The sequence below is a fragment of the Felis catus genome, chromosome E3 (assembly GCF_018350175.1).
Source record: "Felis catus isolate Fca126 chromosome E3, F.catus_Fca126_mat1.0, whole genome shotgun sequence".
Classification (NCBI taxonomy): domain Eukaryota; kingdom Metazoa; phylum Chordata; class Mammalia; order Carnivora; family Felidae; genus Felis; species Felis catus.
Genome location: NC_058383.1, coordinates 13,480,502 through 13,500,237, shown reverse-complemented (window position 1 = coordinate 13,500,237; position 19,736 = coordinate 13,480,502). Strand labels below are relative to the sequence as shown.

The following is a 19,736-nucleotide window of genomic DNA, read 5'->3' as shown; positions in this document are numbered from 1 at the left end:
AGGTCAAACAGCAACTCCCTTGCAGAGCTGGGACTAACGTCCAGGGCTCTGCCCCCTAAATCTAATTGTTTAGAATCTAATTAGGCTTGGGGCATGGTGACCAAGTTCTACACTAAGCATTCAACCGCTCTAAAATACTTTCTCCTCTACCTTCTGAATAACTCTCTGTAAGAAGACGTGGTGGTTCAGCTTTGCCTTTGTCACTTGAGTCAGGAGAACAGCGAATAGAGCGAGGCCCGTATCTCAGACACACCGGCAAGGGAGAGGAGGAGAAAGCCCAAGACACGGCCACCACCCTTTCTCAGAAGTCCTGTGGTTAAGGATAGTGGGGGCTCAGACTGTGTACTTTTGCCCACGGGAAAAGCATTTTAAGTAAGTTCTCATATAGAAAGCCAGTATACAAAATAGATACAGGTGAAGCTGTTCTGGGTGAGTAGCAGTGGGGGGGGGGGGGGGGGCGGGGAGACCATCACATATCGTGCCCCTGTCTCCCTCTCCTCACCACCTGCTCTGTCAGCCTCTGAGCACTAGATGAGGGTCAAATCCTGCAGCGGGAGAAGAGACAGTGGCCCTGGACGCATCTCTCTCACGCTGTGTGTTTTCCTCTTTGGGTCTCCTTGTGCTCATGGGTAAAATGAGAGGCTAAATAGGGCTTGGGTGGGTCTTAGGGTCCTTTCGACTCTAAAATCATCAACTTCTCTACAAGCAAGGACAGAGGAGAGAATGAATGCAAGTTTTCCCTCAACACAACAGGAAGAAAACTATGGAACAATAACATACAAGGCAACTGGGTCATTTCAGTCCCTTCTCACGGCAAGGCGCCATTTTCCAGCTTTCCAATGAGACTTTCTCACTTCTTACCATCTCTAGAGACCATCAGCATTACGACCATCTCTAGTGGTCCTGCTGACCAGTTCCAGTGCCGGAGCGTGACCTTCTTCTGTCTTTTACTAAAACGCAACCTTCCTGGTTCCATAAGCAGGATCAGGGAGGCCCTTCCTTTTTTCCCAATAAATACAGAACTATTTTCAGTGACGGCTATGTTAGATGTTTGTTCTCCTATACTGATCTGGCCAGCATATTTTTATAGTGCTGACTGAAAACATTCAGAAAACCCCACACCCTCCTCTGCCCAGAGTCAACACCACTGTCTGGGCTACACTGGATTCCATTCAGAGGCCAATACTTGATGGCCTTTTTCAAAACGTTGTGGCTGCTTTTCAAACTGCTCAACGCCCACCCTCATCACCATTCTCAGACTGGCCATAACCTTGGCCGCCAAGGCCTCTCCCCTTGGTCACCAGCCAAATGCAGGTACCAGCAAGTAGCAACGCTTTCATTCAGTGTGGGGCAGAAGGCCTGCCTTGATTCCTGTCTCCCCATGGCACACAGCGTAACCGTGCTATGTCCCCACTTTGCCTTACCTTTTCTCCCCTTGGTTTTGACTCAGCAATGGTGGCAGAGGGGTAGACTCTGCTTTCATTTTATTGAATCGCCTGTATTTGATTGGGAAATGGGTTGTGGTAACTCTGTCAACAGGACATGTTCAATTACACCGTGTAACCACTTTTCTTCAGAAGGCACTAGCATCTGGTCTAAGCAGTTAAATAAGCACAGCCACGTGGTATTACAGCTAATGAAGTTAAATGTGGCACAAACATACCCATGGCACACAGAATTCACGTTTACGTCTTTAACAGGATCTTCCTTGTTGATACAGAAGATATGTGGGTTGCAAGATCAGGACTGTGGTATGGATGGCTGGCTGTACTGCTTTCCAAACAACAAAGTGATTATTCACTTCACATCCAGGTCAAGCAGAGAATTTCATCTTTGGAACCCCAACAGTTCCCTTTTCAACCTGCCTGCATACCCCCTGCCCTTCAGTACTCATTTTCCCCTCTCGGCGGCCTGTCTCCCCAGTCTACCCTGGGGTCACCCAAAGCTCTGGCTGTATTACCTCGCCGTGCTCCAGATTTCTCTTTATCCTCATCTTTGACCCCTTTAAACCTCCCAATTCTGCTTTCTCGTGTGATGAGGCTTAAATTAGACCACAAATGTAAAGACTCGGCACAGAATAGACACCCCATGAATATTAGTTCTTTCAACATCTCTTTCCTTTCCACTTATTTTGCCTGTCCCACGTTCTGCACTGGGCTGTGGACAGACTCACCTGCCAAGTTAGGTCTGCTCATTTCGGAGCCAGTGCTAAGTGGAGAGTCAATCTGTCTCAGCACACATGTGGAGGCACCTGTTGTTTGTCACCTCATCCTTTCAATTTTCTTGGTGAATCGGTACCCCAACTTTCCTTTGGAAACATCCTTGCTCCAACTTTCCATTTCTGTGGGATCAACTCCAACTCCAGTTGCAGAGCGGGCTCTAATTGGTTTAAGCTGGGGAGGGGAGAGGGTGATGCTACTGGGAGGCACCCATGCGGGATCTGTATGTGGAATCAAATCAAAGGAAAGCAATACATGTAAAGTACTTAGGCTGGAAGGGTGAATACAACCAGGGTTTGGAGCCATCATCTGAGTTCTAGACAAAGTGGAATCAGGGTTCAGCAACTGCTGCCCCTGTACTATCTCCCATGATGCTTCCTGATGCGAGGTACCCTACAGGGGTGCCCCTGGTATCAGCATCTACCTGTGCCTGCTATATCCTCTGAGCACCTCTGAGTGCCTCAGACTGTCTAAATGTTCAGGCCAGGTTGATGTCCATAGCGTTCGTCTCGCTTGGGGATGGAACAGTCTATCTGCACGGACTCATCCGATACCCACTCAACCCTGCTTAAGCATCGGTAGCTTCGTGGTTCCCACCTGCACTGTGATACAACCCGCACTTCATGTGCCTGGAAGCCTCAAGTCTGGAATTTTAGAAATATTAACCATGGCTAACATTTATTGTGCCCCTAGCATGGGAACGACACTATCCTAAGTGTTTTTTATATGCACCCCCAATTAGTCCTTTGAACGATCCCATGAATCATATTCTATTATACCCTTTCCAGGGATGAAGAAACAGATGCACTAAGAGGGCACATAACTTAGCTACCATCTTCTAACAAGTACGTAGCGGCGGTGGGCTTCAAATGCAGCCAGTCTGACTCTGGAGCTATACCCCCGAACCACCATGCCCCACTGCCACTCTCAATACGATGCCTCCATTTCTTTTGTTTGGCTCTCTTAAAAAAATGCAGGACACTTTTCACTTGCTTCTCACTTATCTTAAATACACACTCACCATTAGAGAAGTCCAAAACATTGAAGCAGCAACAAATCATTTGACTTCCAGGTAGGCACGCAATTAGTATCACTGAAGCGATCTTTCTGTGACTGCTTTCTGCCTGGGTGTAAGGCTAACTTAACAGGTAAGTGGTTGCCTTTTCTTGGTGCTCCACATAAAGAAAGCTGGGACTTTAGCATCCAGGAGCTCCAGAACGCAGGGGATAAAATCCACCAGCTTTGTAGAAAGATTATCAAAGCACACCATAGCGGCCCTTTTGGATAGTGAAGATTAGCCTAATCCTTCCACCTCACCCACTGAAATGCCATTCCCAATACATGTGGAACATGTTACAGTTGGCCAATTCAAAATACTTTCCCTTCTGTTCATTTTATCAAGTATTTGGTAAGTCTCTCCCACAGGAATACACCCTATAATGCATGTAAAAAATTATCCCTACAAAGAATTTTCGGTTTTCCTTAAAAGATAAAAAAAGGTCCAAACTCAAGCTTTTCCACGCCAAGGGCAATTTTGCTGGTCTGATAAATCTTGTAAATCCAAAATGTTAAAACAAGACAATCAAATTAGATCTAAAGATTAAATCAGTCTCCAAGTAATCCTTGAATTTATTACAGTTGTTGAATGTCCCTGCTAATTTGGGGATTAAAATGCTCAACACAAAATTCATTTTTTCCCTAATTGGATTGACCAAGTTTTCCAGGGTTCATGGGAACATTTCATTTTCATAAAGAGCATCGGAAACAAATAACTTCATTATGGAGATGCTTCATAAACTATAGGGCAATGTTCTTGGGGAACAAATACATCATATTACATTATCTTGAGCATAAACTCTTTTTGTGACATAGTTGTACATTTACTGGATATGTTTCAGGAAACAGTGTTTCACTTCAGACATGTCCCAACTGCTTGGATATTTATTTGGCCGCATACATTTTTTTCTACTTTATAAATTACTCAAACTTGGAAGTGCCTGATTTAGTCGCTGTGGTTAGAAATTGTTTGTTCGGTGTCTGAGAGAACACCCAAAGGTGCTCCAAACTACTAAATCAATTTAGTGGCTTGTAATCAGAATGTAAAAACACATTGAAACAGATTAAAAGAGATCAGAGTGCCTACACCTCCTAACTCTCTAGTCACAAGTATTAAAACAACACATTTATAATTGTGTTTAAGTGAAGCCTACAAGATTGTTACATTTATGGAAAAGGAAATGATCGGGAAAAAAAGGACCTAACACAAAGCTATTCTACTAGGCAAATACGTGGAATCTTGGTAATGGGATTTTGGAGGACTTTATATTCAAGGAGGCACTGTCACTTAGTTGTGGCACACAATTGTGGACCTGTGTCCCCGCTGCACCATCCTGGCCTTTGCCTAGCTGGGGCAGCCTCTTCATTCCTCAATTTTATCACCTTTTAAGATAGGCAGTGAATAATACTGCCCATCTTACAAAGTTGTGAAGATAAAACAAAATACATATAAAGTACCTAGACTGGTATGTAACCATTCCTACGGTAAACGCCATCATGTTGTTAAAATACAGTAGCAAGCATCCAGATTAAGACAGCCACTGGAAGGTGTTTACCGCTTGTCTTTACTAAGCTGGTGTCATGTTGGTTTCTGGAGTACCTGTCATCCCATCCCTGGAGAAGGACGGGATGGAGGACAGACCCTGGCCCCAGTGCACTGATTCTTCCTCCCCTACCCATCCCAGTGGGACCATCAACCCACAGCCCCTGGATGCTCTGGATAAGAGATTTCGAGATGGCCCCTCCACATCCAACACTAGCATTTCCAGGGGACTCTGGAGCCTCCGTGCTGCCAGCCTTGGTCCACATTCACCATGTCTTCTTCCTCTTTCCTTCCAAGGCCCAGTCCTTCTGCCCAAACTACCACTTTGCAATCCTGGCAGCTGTCTCCTGTTGAATTTATATGCTAGACTACTTACTTACTCCTTGAGGATAGGGACTGGTTGTCTATAATTTTATTCCCTGGTATTATACAGCACACAGTAGGCGTTCAACAAATATTTGCTAAATAAGTAAGTAAGCTCTCTGGATCTCAGTTCAAATAAGCTGTCCCTAATCATCTCCATAAATGCCATGATCCGAAATAAAGACAGATGTAACACGTGTTGGGAGGTCTGGCTGTTGTATACATCCCACGATGGATAGCCAACTTTACTCTCAGACAATAGCTCTAACACAGATGTGAAGGTGGTCTGCACAGTTACAGCCAGGTTTTACGAACCATTGATGTGCTTCCTTCTGCACACAAATGGAAGGGTCCAAAGACCATACCGGGGCTGAATGAAGAATGCTCTTTTCTGACACCAGTGCCTTCCTGAGGACGACGCCATAACGACCTCTGTGGCTTAATTTCTAGTTTGGACTGAGGCTCGCTGAAACAGAACTACCAACAGGACAAAGTTTCTAGCTGGCTGCATATAGTTGTGGAGGAAAACAAAAAAGAAACTTCCTGCATTTCAAACTGTGTCAAGTCTCTATTTCACCTAAAGCAATATGGAGGTTGAATAATTAATAAAAGATTAAAATGCTTAGGGACGTGGTAGAAAAAGCATAGCTAAGCAAGTCTTAATGAGCAAGTTTAGGATAATTTGGTCTAAGGATTGAACAAGAGAGAGTTTTCTTTTACTCATTTGTTCCTTTACCACTCACTTATTCTTTCATCCGGCTTCCACAGTAAAAGAAAAGCTCCTTCAGGGAAATTTTCAAGGACCAGTTACTTGGGCCAGACGGAAGGATGAGATGAAGGCATTACAATGTAATTTATTAAGATTGTATGCCTAGTGTTTTCTAGAGCTTCCTTCCAAAGCCATCATTCAATAGACATTTGCTGCTAAGGTGCTAAGAGTTCTGGGCCCTGGGAAAACCAAGAAGAACGAACAAAGACAGAGCAAATACACCTTCCGAGCTTGGCACAGGCCCGATTTTGTTTTCACTAAAATCTCCACAACAGTGAACACAGGAGGGACTTAGCAAACACGAGTTTTGATGTCCACAGGCTTCCCTGACTTCCACTGCTACTCGCTCCCTGTCTCACCATAATAAATTCTGCCTACTAATGCACTTGAAACTATTTAAACGTCACCGGGTCAGCTGGGTTGAGAAACTCTAAGGAAAGAACGAGGGCCAAGCGCTATTAAAACTTCTGTTCTGCACCCTCACCTGTCTCCTTTCATTAACACAGAAGTGCCGATCTGAAATACGATCATTATCTTTGGTGGCTATCCTTGGCAGCATCCCCCAAGTCACAAATCCCTCGGCTTATTTGAGTAACACAGAACCTAAAGATTAAAGCTGTCTTGTGTTCAGGAGACATCAGGAAGGAGGTCACTCGGGCCTCAATATTCCTTTCAGTAGTAACTGGATGCATCTCAAGTTTTTTTGCACTTTATTGTATCCTACCAGGTTCTATTTATTTAAATCCCAGAATCTTTTGCCGACATGGCAAGGCAGAAGCAGAAATGTTTTGTAAAACTTAAATGAACCTGTAAGTGGACACTTGTTCCATAAATCTTTAAAATGCTAGGTTATGCCGTGGAAACCACTTTTACAAGCCCCTTCCATCCTGCTTGAAAAGAGACAGTACATAAAACATCCACTTTCTGTCCGCATTTTCACGCGGAATAAACACCAAGTCCAAATCAAACACCAGGTATCTAGATGCAGCGGTTCTGCTGAGCGGATGAGGGCAGTAAAATGTTTTCATGGGAAGGGGGGCTGCGTCCTACTTCTCTAAGAACACTCCCTGGCAGAACTGTACTACCTGCTGACGTTCCCACCCCTCCCCTGCCCCCTCTACAACAAGCAGCCCTCCTACCCCCATCATCCCTCTCCCCTGGTTCTTAACTGTCTCCACGCTGAGAATGCGAAACAGCACTCACGGTCCAAACGCGCTCTCCGTCCATGACATGGGGGTGGCCTGAAAACGCCTTCCCACTCTGAACTCATCCAACATGAAATGGTGGCTTTAGGACAAAGGCCCGTGCTTTCAGGTTCTTAGGTCGTCATCAGTGGATGACTGTATTCAATGCTTCATCCTGAGCCTCAGTCTTACTGTGGAGCCAGTGGCTCCTGTTCATTTTGCCTGTACACTCTTCATCGCGCCTCTGCTCGGACGCATGTCTTTGCTCCTTACACTGGTCTCTGCAGTGTCCTCCTAACTGGCCTCCAGCCCTCCCCCCCCCTTTGCTGTCCTTCTGTCCTGTGTTCTACCTGCGAATTAATCATTTTCTTTTTCTGTCCCCCTCAACCTTGGTAACCTCCCACACATTACACTATATGATTGAGTTCACCTGATGGTTCTCCAGCATTAAAATCTCTCTATGACATGAATAATAGATTTATAAATCATACAGGAGCCAGGGAGCATCCAGTAACCCTTGAAAGAGTTTAAAAATACTGCAGTGGTAAGAACAGTAATTCAACCACCACATCCTCCCTTCCACCATTGGTGTTTCTAAAGGAAGCAGGAAGTCATGACTGCTACATTTCAGAAGTCTCAGATTCGCCTTTATTATCAAGGAGTCATGGTTCAACCCTGACAATTCTGAAGCCAAATTAGCCTTTTGGAATCTATACTGATTTGATTCAGTAAAATTTTGTTGAGCACCCCCTATATGTCTACACTGTGCTCAGCAATGGGAATTTACCAATAAATAAGACAGACTCAGCCCTCCCCTAGAACCACCAGATAGAAATGACCTTAAAGGCAAGGGCCACATCTTGGGTCTTGGGTACCTTTCGGTCAGGCAATGCACCAGCCTGAGAGAACCCTGAGTAAGCCCTCAGTGTTCCAGGCTTGTACCCACTAATAATGCTCAGGAATATTTTCTGGAAATAGTAGGACCAACTTGGCGGGAGCTAGAACCTCCACCTGAGTTCGAATCCTGAATCTCTCATTACCTAAATGTGTGACCTCAGGCAAAGTACTTAAGTTTCCTCTGTTTCAGTTTCTCAAATCTCAATGGGAAAATCAGCAATAATGGATTCTTCTGGGGAGGAAATGAGCTAATGCATGAAGTCTTTAAGGTGGTAGCTAACATGTCACAGTTGCTCAAAATTTAGCTATTATTTTCAATGCAATGTTTCTATAATATTGTTAGAAAATGTTTTTTCACCATTTAAAGAAACATCTCTTTCCCATGGCAAATGATGAATTCATTAAGACACAATCTGCATCACAAGGTTACAACCTTGCCCTGCAGTGACAAGTAACATGAAAAAGGAATCTACAAATGCTCTTGCACACACGTACGTACGTACACACACACACACACACACGAAAAAGTATGATTTGCACAAAACCAAAAACAAAACAAAAAAACCCCACAAAAAACCCAAAACAAAAACCCAAACCCTTCAGTAAGGTTTTTTTTTTTAAGAAGATAAACAAGGATGAAAGCCATGCCCGGCGGCAACCATTTCCAGTATGACCTGGTAAGTTTTCAGCTTCAAACCGGTCAGATCAAGTGCCCCCCAGTAGTGTTACCTGGGGATCTGTCATTCACACATCAAATCCCCTTCCACTGGCCTCTTCTCACATAGAACGTGCTTCCAGATGCAGAAACATCACTGTTTTCTTGCCTGGAGTGCTGAGGGTCAGGGGTGGAGAAGAGCGTGTGAGACACGGGGAGGTGGGGGCTCAGGGCACCAGTAAGTGTGCTTTCTTGTGTCCACAACAGACTTGCATTACAAACTATCACAATTTTTCCAGGGACCCAAGTTCATCATCAGTCTTGTACTCGATTTCGAGTCTCATTAGGATCAAAACACCCATGCCAAGAATGTGGACCTGGTCCTTTGAGCACTGGCTGGAAGAAGTGTACAGAGGGTGGCCTCACACAGGCTAGGTGGGGACCAAAAGAAGCCTGTTGATGCCCTGTGGAGACCCCCTACTCATCTGTCCAATCCATTTTCCTCTTTTAAATTTTTTTTTTCAACGTTTTATTTATTTTTGGGACAGAGAGAGACAGAGCGTGAACGGGGGAGGGGCAGAGAGAGAGGGAGACACAGAATCGGAAACAGGCTCCAGGCTCTGAGCCATCAGCCCAGAGCCTGACGCGGGGCTTGAACTCCTGGACCGCGAGATCGTGACCTGGCTGAAGTCGGACGCTTAACCGACTGCGCCACCCAGGCGCCCACCATTTTCCTCTTTTAATACGCTTCAAGTGAAAATGGGGATCAAGGCATAGACTATTCTACAATAAATTCGGTAGGATATATCGAGAGCTAACTTTTAATTAATTGACCACCTATCACCAAAGCAATTCTTATGACATTATGCCTTACTATACTACTGATTTTGCTTTATTTTACACTATATTTATTCAGCATTTAATGAGTTCTAACTTTATGCATAGTATCAGCCATTCTTCCAGCTCTACCCCTGAACTACAGATTGGCTGTAGAACCTTCAGTCAAAAGTTCACAGGGAATAGAAGAGTGCAACAGGGGACCATCTGCACAGGCAATGACATGATCAGATGTGCACAGCTTTAGGAAGAATGTTTGCAATGAAATAAAGATGAGGGGCACTTTGGAGGCCAGAACAATAATCAAGCTGGAGGTAAAAGGACCCTTAACCATAACTGTGGCATTAAGAATGAAAAGTCCAGGGGTACACCTGGGTGGCTCCGTCGGTGAAGCGTCTGACTTCAGCTCAGGTCATGATCTTGTGGTTCATGGGCCCAAGCCCCACATTGGGCTCTGTGCTGACAGCTCGGAGCCTGGAGCCTGTTTCAGATTCTGTGTCTCCCTCTTTCTCTGCCCCTCCGCTGGTCTCTCTCTTTCTCTCTCTCTCAAAAAATAAACATTAATTTTTTTTTTTTTAAAGAATGAAACATCCAGACCCAAGAACCCAGGGGGCTGGAGAATGGGGCATGGCTTGTTGACTGACTGGTTAAGAGGGTAAGAGAGAGAGAAGGTGAAACATATCATGACTCAACCCTGGGAGGCTGCCAGGCTGAGTCGGGGTAGGAGAAACCTGCTTTGGGAGAAAGGAATGAAGATTTCTATTTGAGAAAGGCATCCAGCAGGTGGCTGATGATGTGGCTTTGAGGCTCCAGAGGGAGGCCAGGGACAGAAAGGATAAAGATGGAAAGTGAGGGCATGGCAGTCAGAGAAAAGAAAGCAAAGTGAGAAGCAGTTAGCTAGGAATGAAGCAAAGCACTTGTCATGTGTCTGCTAATTTTATCCTCACAACCCTCTGAAGTCAGTATGAGAAAACATACTCAGAAAAATCCAGTAACTTGACTCAAGTTTCCAGAGCTAAATAAGTGGTGGAGCCACGCCAGGATCTGAGGCAGGTCTATCTGACTCTCCTAGCCGTGCCAGGAAGTAACATTCTCTACTGACACAGGGCTCACAGATATCTAAGGAGGAAGAGGGCAGGGCCTGATGAAGGTAGTGAAAAGGATCAAAAGGGCGGGCAGAGTCAGGAAAGCCATCGGTGACAGAGCTCGAGGACGAGCAGGGCACCACCCAGGCAGAATGCTGCCCCCATCACCAGACTTTGATCAGAAACCCACTGGTGGGTGCTAAGCAACAGTTTTCTTAGCACAACAGGATACAGTTCCTCCTTCGGGGGTTATGAAGAAAGGATGATGGCAAGTACCAAATCCCTGGACTTTGAAAGAGAGGAGAGACCCAAGAGACCCAAGCGTTTTAGTTTTTTTAAGGACTGGAGAAAACTTGCTCAAGTTCATTAGCTGAGAGGGAAGGAAGTGGTGAAGGAGAGAGGAGGGATAAGACAAAGGGAAAGAAACGATGGATGTGACAAGGCCTTGGAGGAGACAGTGGGGTTGGCTGAAGAACATGGTTTTGACCTTGGGAATGAAAAAAAAAATGCATTCTGCTCTGACAGCAGAGGGAACGATGCAAACATGAATAATGATTCTGACAAAAACTGTTAAATGCAGAAGACAGAAGTCAAGGATGATCTTACTGGGCAGCCTTGGTGTTCTTGGTAGGGCTACCCATGGATAATGAGGTGCAGAGAGAGTCTGGACTAGAGGGTTTCAGATGAGAGGGAAAAGTCTGGAGCAACCACTCCAGACACTGAGAAGGAGTGACTACTTGGCCCCGGAGTCCAGCCAGAGCTGGACATTTGCATCCAATACAACTGGTGTAGAAAGCTGATTTTCTCCAGCAACGTAACCTATGCCCGCGTCAGTCTGGGCTGAGAAGAAAGTACGGGCAAGAGCATCCACATGCACACACGTGCCACGGATGAAACGAGCCATCTGTGAAACGAGGCTGAGTTTTCTTTCCACCAGCCTTGTGTCCAGGTGGATATCGTCACTCTCCAGAGAAGGGATCAAATGCCAGTGTGCAAAATGGGAGTTGTCTAGTGTTATTTGGAGCTTTTATGAGCATGCAACAGTCTATCAACACGTCAATAAAGACGCATCTGCTCCGAGCGCAGGCATGAGAAAACATGGAAAGGGAGGAAGCCGGCAGGAAAGGGGAAAAGTCGGGTTCCCTCCTGTCCTTAGGAGCTGAGGGGCTCCACCCTAATGACAGCACTGTGCGTTTACCATTTTAACAAGAGGAAGGACAAGGAAATGTCCTCCTGCTTAAACAGAAAGCAGGGTCTACCAACATGAGCCTGAGGCCTGCCACCATCTTTCTGAACCAGATAATGGACGCCCCCACAAAGGAAGAGGTGCAGCGTCCAAGTGTTCACACACGGTTGATGAATTCCGTGGAAGCTCTGCAAAGGGCCTCAGCCCGCTGCTGGGTGGCTGTGCTCCAGGCTCACAGTCCTGCCCTCGTCACGTCTCCACGGGAGGATAGGCAGGGCCGATGGATCCCGTGCCATGCCCTGGTTCACGAGGCTGGTAGAAATTCTCTGCAATTTAAGGCCTCTGCTGTGACATTACCTATAAGGCTCCTTTTCCATGAATGTTACATCCAACAGGAGGAACCAGCAGGCCCCGCGGCTGATTGATGCTCTAAGTACTAACCGGCTGTCTCAGCAGTGAGAGCATCGACCACAGCCTAACTACTGTGAGTTCATCCATTTGCTTACTATCAGGAATCTTCTAGGTATTTGGAAAGGCACGAGGGCCACTTTCAGCATCCTCTCCGGGTGAAATAATCACTGAAAAAATTAAGATCAATGACTGAATGGCCAGTGCCACTTGCTCTATTCATGGGGTGGTGGGAGGCATGTTTACTGAAACTAGGGGGCTTGGGTTCAGGATCCTAAAGAACATTTCTGCTTTTCTCAGAAGCAGCCTGAAGGTGACTCCAAGTACATAAAGTCCATTAATCAATGTCTTGAACCTAATAATAGTAAAGCTTAATAACACATCTTTGGTGGTTTCAGAGCACTTGTGAAAACACGACTTCTTCTCATCCTTAGCAACCGGTGACATGTGTGGGGAGGGTAGGACAAGTCCTAGACTCTTCATTTTATTGATGAGGAAACAGTCTATCCCTGCTTACTGTCGCCAAGCTAGCCTTGACTACTCTTAGAACCGGTGGCAGCTAGAAGTGGGGGCGGTATCCTTACATTTTAAGACACCTGACTATAATTTCATGTGAGTGTCTGTAAGGAAACTTCTTATATTACGCCTGAATATGTTGCCCTGCAATCACTCTCAAGCGGTCTTGTTTCTTTTTTTTTTTTCCCCTCTGAAACGACAAAGTAGAAATGTAATTCTCTTACACAGGAGAGCTCTTTAGATGTTCTTTTAGCTCCAAATCAATCATACACACAACGGCAGCAATCTGATGCTCTTTGGGAATTTTCTGATACATGAGAGTGTATGTCAAAATCTATTTCATTCTAGTCCTGTACTGCCCATGCTGTTAGCCACATGTGGCTACTGGAACCCAAATCCATCAAAATTAAATAAGATTTAAAAATTCAGGAACTGGTCACACTAGCCACATTCAGCCACATGTTACTTGTGGCTACCCTGTTAGTGTGGAGCATTTTCATCATTACAGAAGGTTCTGTTGGACAGCACTGTTCCAGGCCCTCAAACTGCCTTTGTCTGAACTCTGACCTACACACTGGTCTCACCGTAGGGCCATCCTTTGCTGTCACCTACTTTCGGTACCGCCTTTCCAAAGACACTATTTTATCTCATTAAAACAAAAAATTGTGAGTACTGGTGGAGAAAAAAAAAAAAAAGGATTCCTCCCCACATTCTGCCAGCTTAGAAATACTTAATTGGCTTATGGGTTGGCTGATAGGGTTTAATATTCTCCTCTCTTCAAATCTAAACTCAGCTGGAGGCCAAATCACTGCCTATATTAAATACACAAAAACTCTATTATTAAAATGGAAGTAATAGTTCTTTTATTTTGAAAATACACAGAAGATGGACTTCATTTCTTTACTTTTACCTTCTGGGGAGCCTGGGTACGGGGAAGGAAGGAGAAACAACCCTCATTACTGGGACTGGGAGACTCTTCAACACTCTCCCACTGACCCTGACTAGGCTTTGCTTCAGCATTTTACCCAGTTACTTTTTACACTTATACAACTTGAAAATGTGGACACCAGTACTGATGACATAGTTGCCAAAATTAGAAAATACTAAGGCACAAAGGGACCGTTGAGACAATCGAATCCAAACGCCCCATTTGATAGGTGAAGAGAGGCTCAGAAGATGTCAGCCATGTTGGCCTAGAATCTGGTCTCCAGCCCCCCTTTCAGGGCCCTCTACCCCCTGCACTGCTTACCCATCAGCACTGAAACATCGATTTCACTTTCAACAGTTTGTTTATGTCCCACCCTCCCATGCAGCCACGCCTTCCTTTAACGACACCCAATCCTCCGAATTTAGGTAAGCTGTCGTGCATACTTCCAAAGTAGTCAGGTATCTCCAAAGTAAAGTTACCCATAAGTCACAGACAGAAAGTAAGGTTTGATGAAATATACGGGCTTGCTTACTCTGATTCTCTTTTTTCAAAGATTCCTGATAAGCCCTAGAACACATTCAGGGTCCATTTTCAAAGCATTTGTATCACACTGGGGTCAGCCACAGCAGCACCAACAAAGGGGGAAGCATTAAAAATGTTCTCTGGTTGTTGAATCACCATACTGTACACCTGAAACTAATGTAACACCCTATGGTAGCTGTACTGAAATTAAAATTTTAAAAGTTAAGTGAAATGTAAACAAATGTTCTCCGGCAATAAGGAGTAGGAGATCCCTGGGAAACAAGAACAGAGAACGGAGACATGGGATTGAGAATAAAGTGAATGATGAGAAAGCCGTGCCAAACAGTGACAACCAATACCTGAGCACTGGCCATGACCCAGACAGTGGTCGTAGGTCTTCCCCGCATTACCTCAGTACGTCCTCATGCCTGCGACTCAGGTGATCTTGGCTGTCCCCGTGGTACAGATGAGGACAAGAGGACCAACAGGCTTTGTGTCCCATCCTCAGCCACTGAACCACAAGCTAAAGTTTAGAAAAGCTGCTGGACTGAAGCACAACATCCAGAAAGAGCACACACAGCTCACAACAGGCCTTCGGAGAGGGAGAACTGTGGGAACAGCTTTTTGAATTTACATATTCTTAACTGGTAAGACTCAGTGAACTTCAGTTTTCAACAAAAATCAAGAGAGCCGAAGTAGGAAGAGCCGGTCATCTTATTTTAAAAGGTGCTTTATCTTATTTGTGTAACGGTTTGAAACTTTTATTGCAATAAAAAGCACCTTGGCATGACAAGAATTCTAAAGGAAAAACAAAATTATCTTCTGTAGGTCGTATCAGGAGCCAATACAGCCAAAGAAAGCTGTGTTTGGTGTTTTATTTCCCTCTGATGTTCCTGAAACTGGTCTTCTGAACAGGCTGAGGACCAGGGGAGAACTCAGAGGGGAGCAGAGGTCTTGTGGTCCACTCGGACCACTCTGCAGTCTCCCGCCTGGGCTAGGCCTACTTACTGAGGGGTGAAGAATCCATTCCTTCGGTCCCCCTTCTCCCTTCATACTCCCCCCGCCCTTTGCCCCACACTTGAAGTAAGCTTCCCATCCCTGTTACGCTTCGTCTCTCCGCCCAGGAGCAAAGGCTTTACAGCATCCACATGCAAAGATCTTGCCCTATAAATAAATCTTGCCTATAAATAAAGATGCAGTTTGTTTTCATCTCCTTTTCCCACATTTCAATAGGCTATTTAACCAGTCAGTAAAGCACCATAGGCAGATAACGTTTCCTTCCACTCACTGCAACAGAAAGAGAGCCACTATTCTGGTCAAGATTTAAGTGACAATTTTGATCCCATCTTGGAGTGTCTGGATCCTTAAGTAAAAATATATGAACTTCATTTGCCTTAGAGCTTTAATTCCTCTGTCACTTAACCTCTCCCCTCTCAGGTCTGTGGGCAAAGAGTAGAGAGAGGCACCAGGCTGCAAAGAGGAGCCAAGTTTCTGAATCACTAAGGAACTGATATGCCATTTATGAAATGGGACTGAGTTGAAAGGACAATGGTTTCTTTTCCTGTTGATGCACCTGCTTTAATAAGTTGTACTGTAATTATAACCCTTCACACTCTCCTCCTTTAAGGACGATGTAAAAACAGTAGCAACATTTTAGACGTAAATCATGGGTTCCAACCAGCTACCGTGCGACAGAATAAAGACTTCCTCCTGTGTTCTTTACAGTACCTGCAACTCCTCTAAATGATCTGAGCCTTCAGCAGTACATTGAGTATTTGAACAATAATCAGACATCTGGTGCAAAGAGAATGATATTAGAGACACAAGGTACGGCACAGGCAAATAAGGCAGATTTGGGGGCAGCTGGGTGGTTCAGTCAGTTAAGTGTCTGACTCCGGTCATCATCCCAGGGTTTGTCAGACTGAGCCTGGTATCGAGCTCGGTGCCAATTGCATGGAGCCTGCTTGGGATTCTCTCTCTTTCCCTCTCTCTGTGCCCCTCCCCCACTTCTGCTCGCTCGCACGCTCTCTCAAAATAAAATAGACTTTTTTTTTTTTTTTTTTATGAAAAAGGCAGGTTTCTATTTGAGTCACTTTTTCTGAGAAAGGGCTTTTCTGAGGCTAGAGGTAGATGAAAGCAGTATAAAACTGTAAGACAAGAAATAAATTCCTTTTGCTCCTACAGACAAGAACCTACCCCCCTACTTCTAAACTGAGGGTTCTCAACCGCTTTGTACTCACAGGCCTCCAGACGTCTAAAGAAGGCCCAATACTTACGATGTAATTACTACTGCGGAACAGCCCCGCGTCTTCACGGGGCCTATAAAAAGCAGTGGTAATTAACTCACGGCTCACCAGGTGTGTCTTTCTAAACATAAGCCTTTGTGAACGGGAGTCGCTCAGTGCGCCCCTTCTCCAGACCCAAGAGGCACTGTCCCTAACCAGTAAACAAAGACTTGGCATTACGCTGTGTCTCTCACGTCTGATGTCAGCCAACTGAGAGATCACTGTGTGCGCCATCTACTGAGATCATTGTTTTAAACATATAGACAGATATGTCAGGGCCTGAGAAGGGAGAAAGATACACTGGTGCCTCTGTAAACCAGTTGAGAACCACTACTGTAAAGAACAGGTAATATTTATGGAGCAATTAATATGTGTTAGGCAGTATGCTAAACAGTTTGCATGTTTTGACTAATTTAAGGCTGCAGTGGTGACAATATTTAAAATCACAGCTCAATACTTAAAAGCAACCCATGGGCTAGTTCTAAGGAGAACTTTAGTCATGTTTTTAAATAACTGCTTTATTATCTAAAAATAAGCCTTTCCCACCTAATCTCCATCTGAGAAATGGACAAGAGAGGAGTAACAGTGATCATTTGGCTCTTAAAATACTCTAAACTCTACCACTGGTGTCCTTGGGGCTGGGTATTTCCTTTCTAGATTCCTAGTACATCCCCAGAAATGCCGAGGGCAGAGAATTAATATGAACAAAATGGGAGTATGTCCTGGGGAACACTTTTTAAAACTCTTGGGGCTCAGGGCGCCTGGGTGGCTCAGTCGGTTAAGCTCGTCAGGATCTCACGGTTCTTGGGTTTGAGCCCCGTGTCAGGCTCAAGGATGACAGCTTGGAGCCTGGAGCCTGGAGCCTGCTTCGGATTCTGTGTCTCCCTCTCTCTCTCTCTCGGTCTCTTTCTCCCTGTCCCATTTACGCTCTTTCTCTCTCTCTCAAAAATAAATGAACATTAAAATAATAAACCTCTTGGGGCTCACGTGAAATTCCCTCATCTCTTCACTCTTCCTTCAGAACGGAGAATGCCTGGTTGTTGCCCCGTATCTGATAACCAGGAGTTTAGTCTAGCACAAGCCTTACTTCAAAGTCTAAGTCAACTAAAGCTTGGCAAGATCATCATGAGAGATACTTGAGCTAAGTTTCAATCACTGTTGATAAATATTTATTGAGCTATATACAAATAAATGTTTAGGCCCTTTTAAAAGGAAATTATTTGGGGGGGGGCACCTGGGTGCCAGTTAGTCAGTTACGCATCTGACTCTTGATTTCAGCTTAGGTCTTGATCTCATGGTCAGGAGTTCAAGCCCCATGTCGGGCTCTGCGTTGGGTGTGAAGCCTACTCACTCATAAATACGTAAATGAATGAATAAATAAATACATAAACAAACAAACAAATAAAATGTTTTAAATAGGAATTATACACTAGGGACAAAGATCAAACTACATACTGGCACACTGTGAAAATACAAACATCTCACCTATTGGGTCAATTATTGACTCCCTCCTTGATGGGTATATGATTTTCAGCCTGAGGGTTATGGGCAACAAAACACAAAGTATTTATACTGTTCAAGTACTGGCTTTATATTTATTTTTTAAAATTTTTTAATGTTTATTTTTGAGAGAGAGAGAGAGAGAGAGCGAGCATGAGCAGGGGAGGGGCAGAGAGAGAGAGGAAGACACAGAATCTGAAGCAGGATCCAGGCTCTGAGCTGTCAGCCCAGAGCCTGACGCGGGGCTCGAACTCACAAACTGTCAGATCATGACCTGAGCCGAAGTCAGACGCCTAACCGACTGAGTCACCCAGGCACCCCTGTAGTGACTTTATATTTAATACCTCATTTAAAACTCCCCAAAATTCTATGCCAAAGTAAAAGAATTATTTTTAGCAGCACACAGACAGAGAAGACTAAACTATTTATTCAACAGGTTACTTTGCTTACTTATCCAGGGGACTTTCTGTCATTAACTCAATGACTCTTTGAGATTATGTTCAAAGGTAAATATTTTTTTAAAAAAGATAGAAACTCCTTCCCTAAAAATACATCTAGGCAAAGGTCATATCCTATATTTTATGGCACTTCAATCATGTTACTCTTTAAGCACTTGTGCAGATGCAAAACTGCTTTTAGAAACCCATTTTTTTTTTAACTTAAAAACTGAAGTATAGTCAACATATACTGTACTATTCTCAGGTATACAGATAGACATTTGACAGTTATATGCATTATGAAATAAATGCTCACCATAATAAGTAGAGTTACCATCTGTCACCATACAAAATTATTACAATATTATGGACTATATTCCTTATGCCATACTTTACACCCCCAGGTCTTATTTATTTTATAACTTGGAATTTATACCTCCTAATTCCCTTTACTTATTTTACTCACCCTCTGCCCATCCCCTCTAGCAGCCCCAGTTTGTTCTCTGTATTTATTATGAGTCAGCTTCTGTCTTGTTTATATATTTGTTTTGTTTTTTTAAACATTCCACATACAAATGAAATCACATATACCTTTCTCTGTCTTATTTCACTTAGCATTACTCCCTGTAGGTCCATCCATGTTGTTGCAAATGGCAAGATTTCATTCTTTTTGATGGCTGAGTGATATTCCATTGTATATATACACCACATCTTCTAACACATTCATCAGTGGATGGACCCTTGGGCTGCTTCCATATCTTGGCTGTTACAAATACTGCTACGAGGAACATGGGGTGCATATATCTTTTTGAATTCGTGTATTTATTTTCTTCTGATAAATGCCCATAAGTGAATTGTTGGATGGTAAGAGAGTTCTATTTTTAAGTTTTTTGAGGAACCTAATCTTGATCACTGCAGGGCAGTGCCTGTAGAGGAAGGAGCGCAGGTAAGTTATCTAGAGGAAAACTGGAACGATACAGAGATTAGGATGGCCCCTGCTCAAGGATGACAAATTTGTGAAGCGGTCCGTATTATTTTTGTTTGTTTTTAGTCTGTGATTTATAATTACTTTGTGTGTGTATGTGTGTATTCTATTCAAAACCTGCATTAAAAGAAAAATCCTGTTTCACAGGCTTTATCAAAGTAAACCTTAAAAAAAAGAGATAGAGATCTAGAGGTGTTCTGCTGGGTCATTCTGAACTCCGCGATCTTGGTCAAGTCACTTAGCTTCTCTGTGCCTCAGTTTCCCCATCAGTGAAACATGGATGATACCTTGCAAGGCTGTGGTGAGGTTTAGAGATACTGTATGTGAAGCTCAGCGCATACGTCTGGAGCCTAAGGAAGCT

General features: G+C 44.2%; 1 protein-coding gene and 1 pseudogene across 10 annotated transcripts in view; one reads left to right on the top strand and one right to left on the bottom strand.

Annotated features, from left to right (window-relative positions):
• The window catches only part of AUTS2 (activator of transcription and developmental regulator AUTS2), a 1,119,695-nt gene that overhangs the window by 423,400 nt on the left and 676,559 nt on the right, over positions 1-19,736 (bottom strand). The gene's annotated exons all lie outside the window — the stretch shown is intronic.
• On the top strand, positions 19,337-19,426 carry LOC111558310 (annotated as a pseudogene).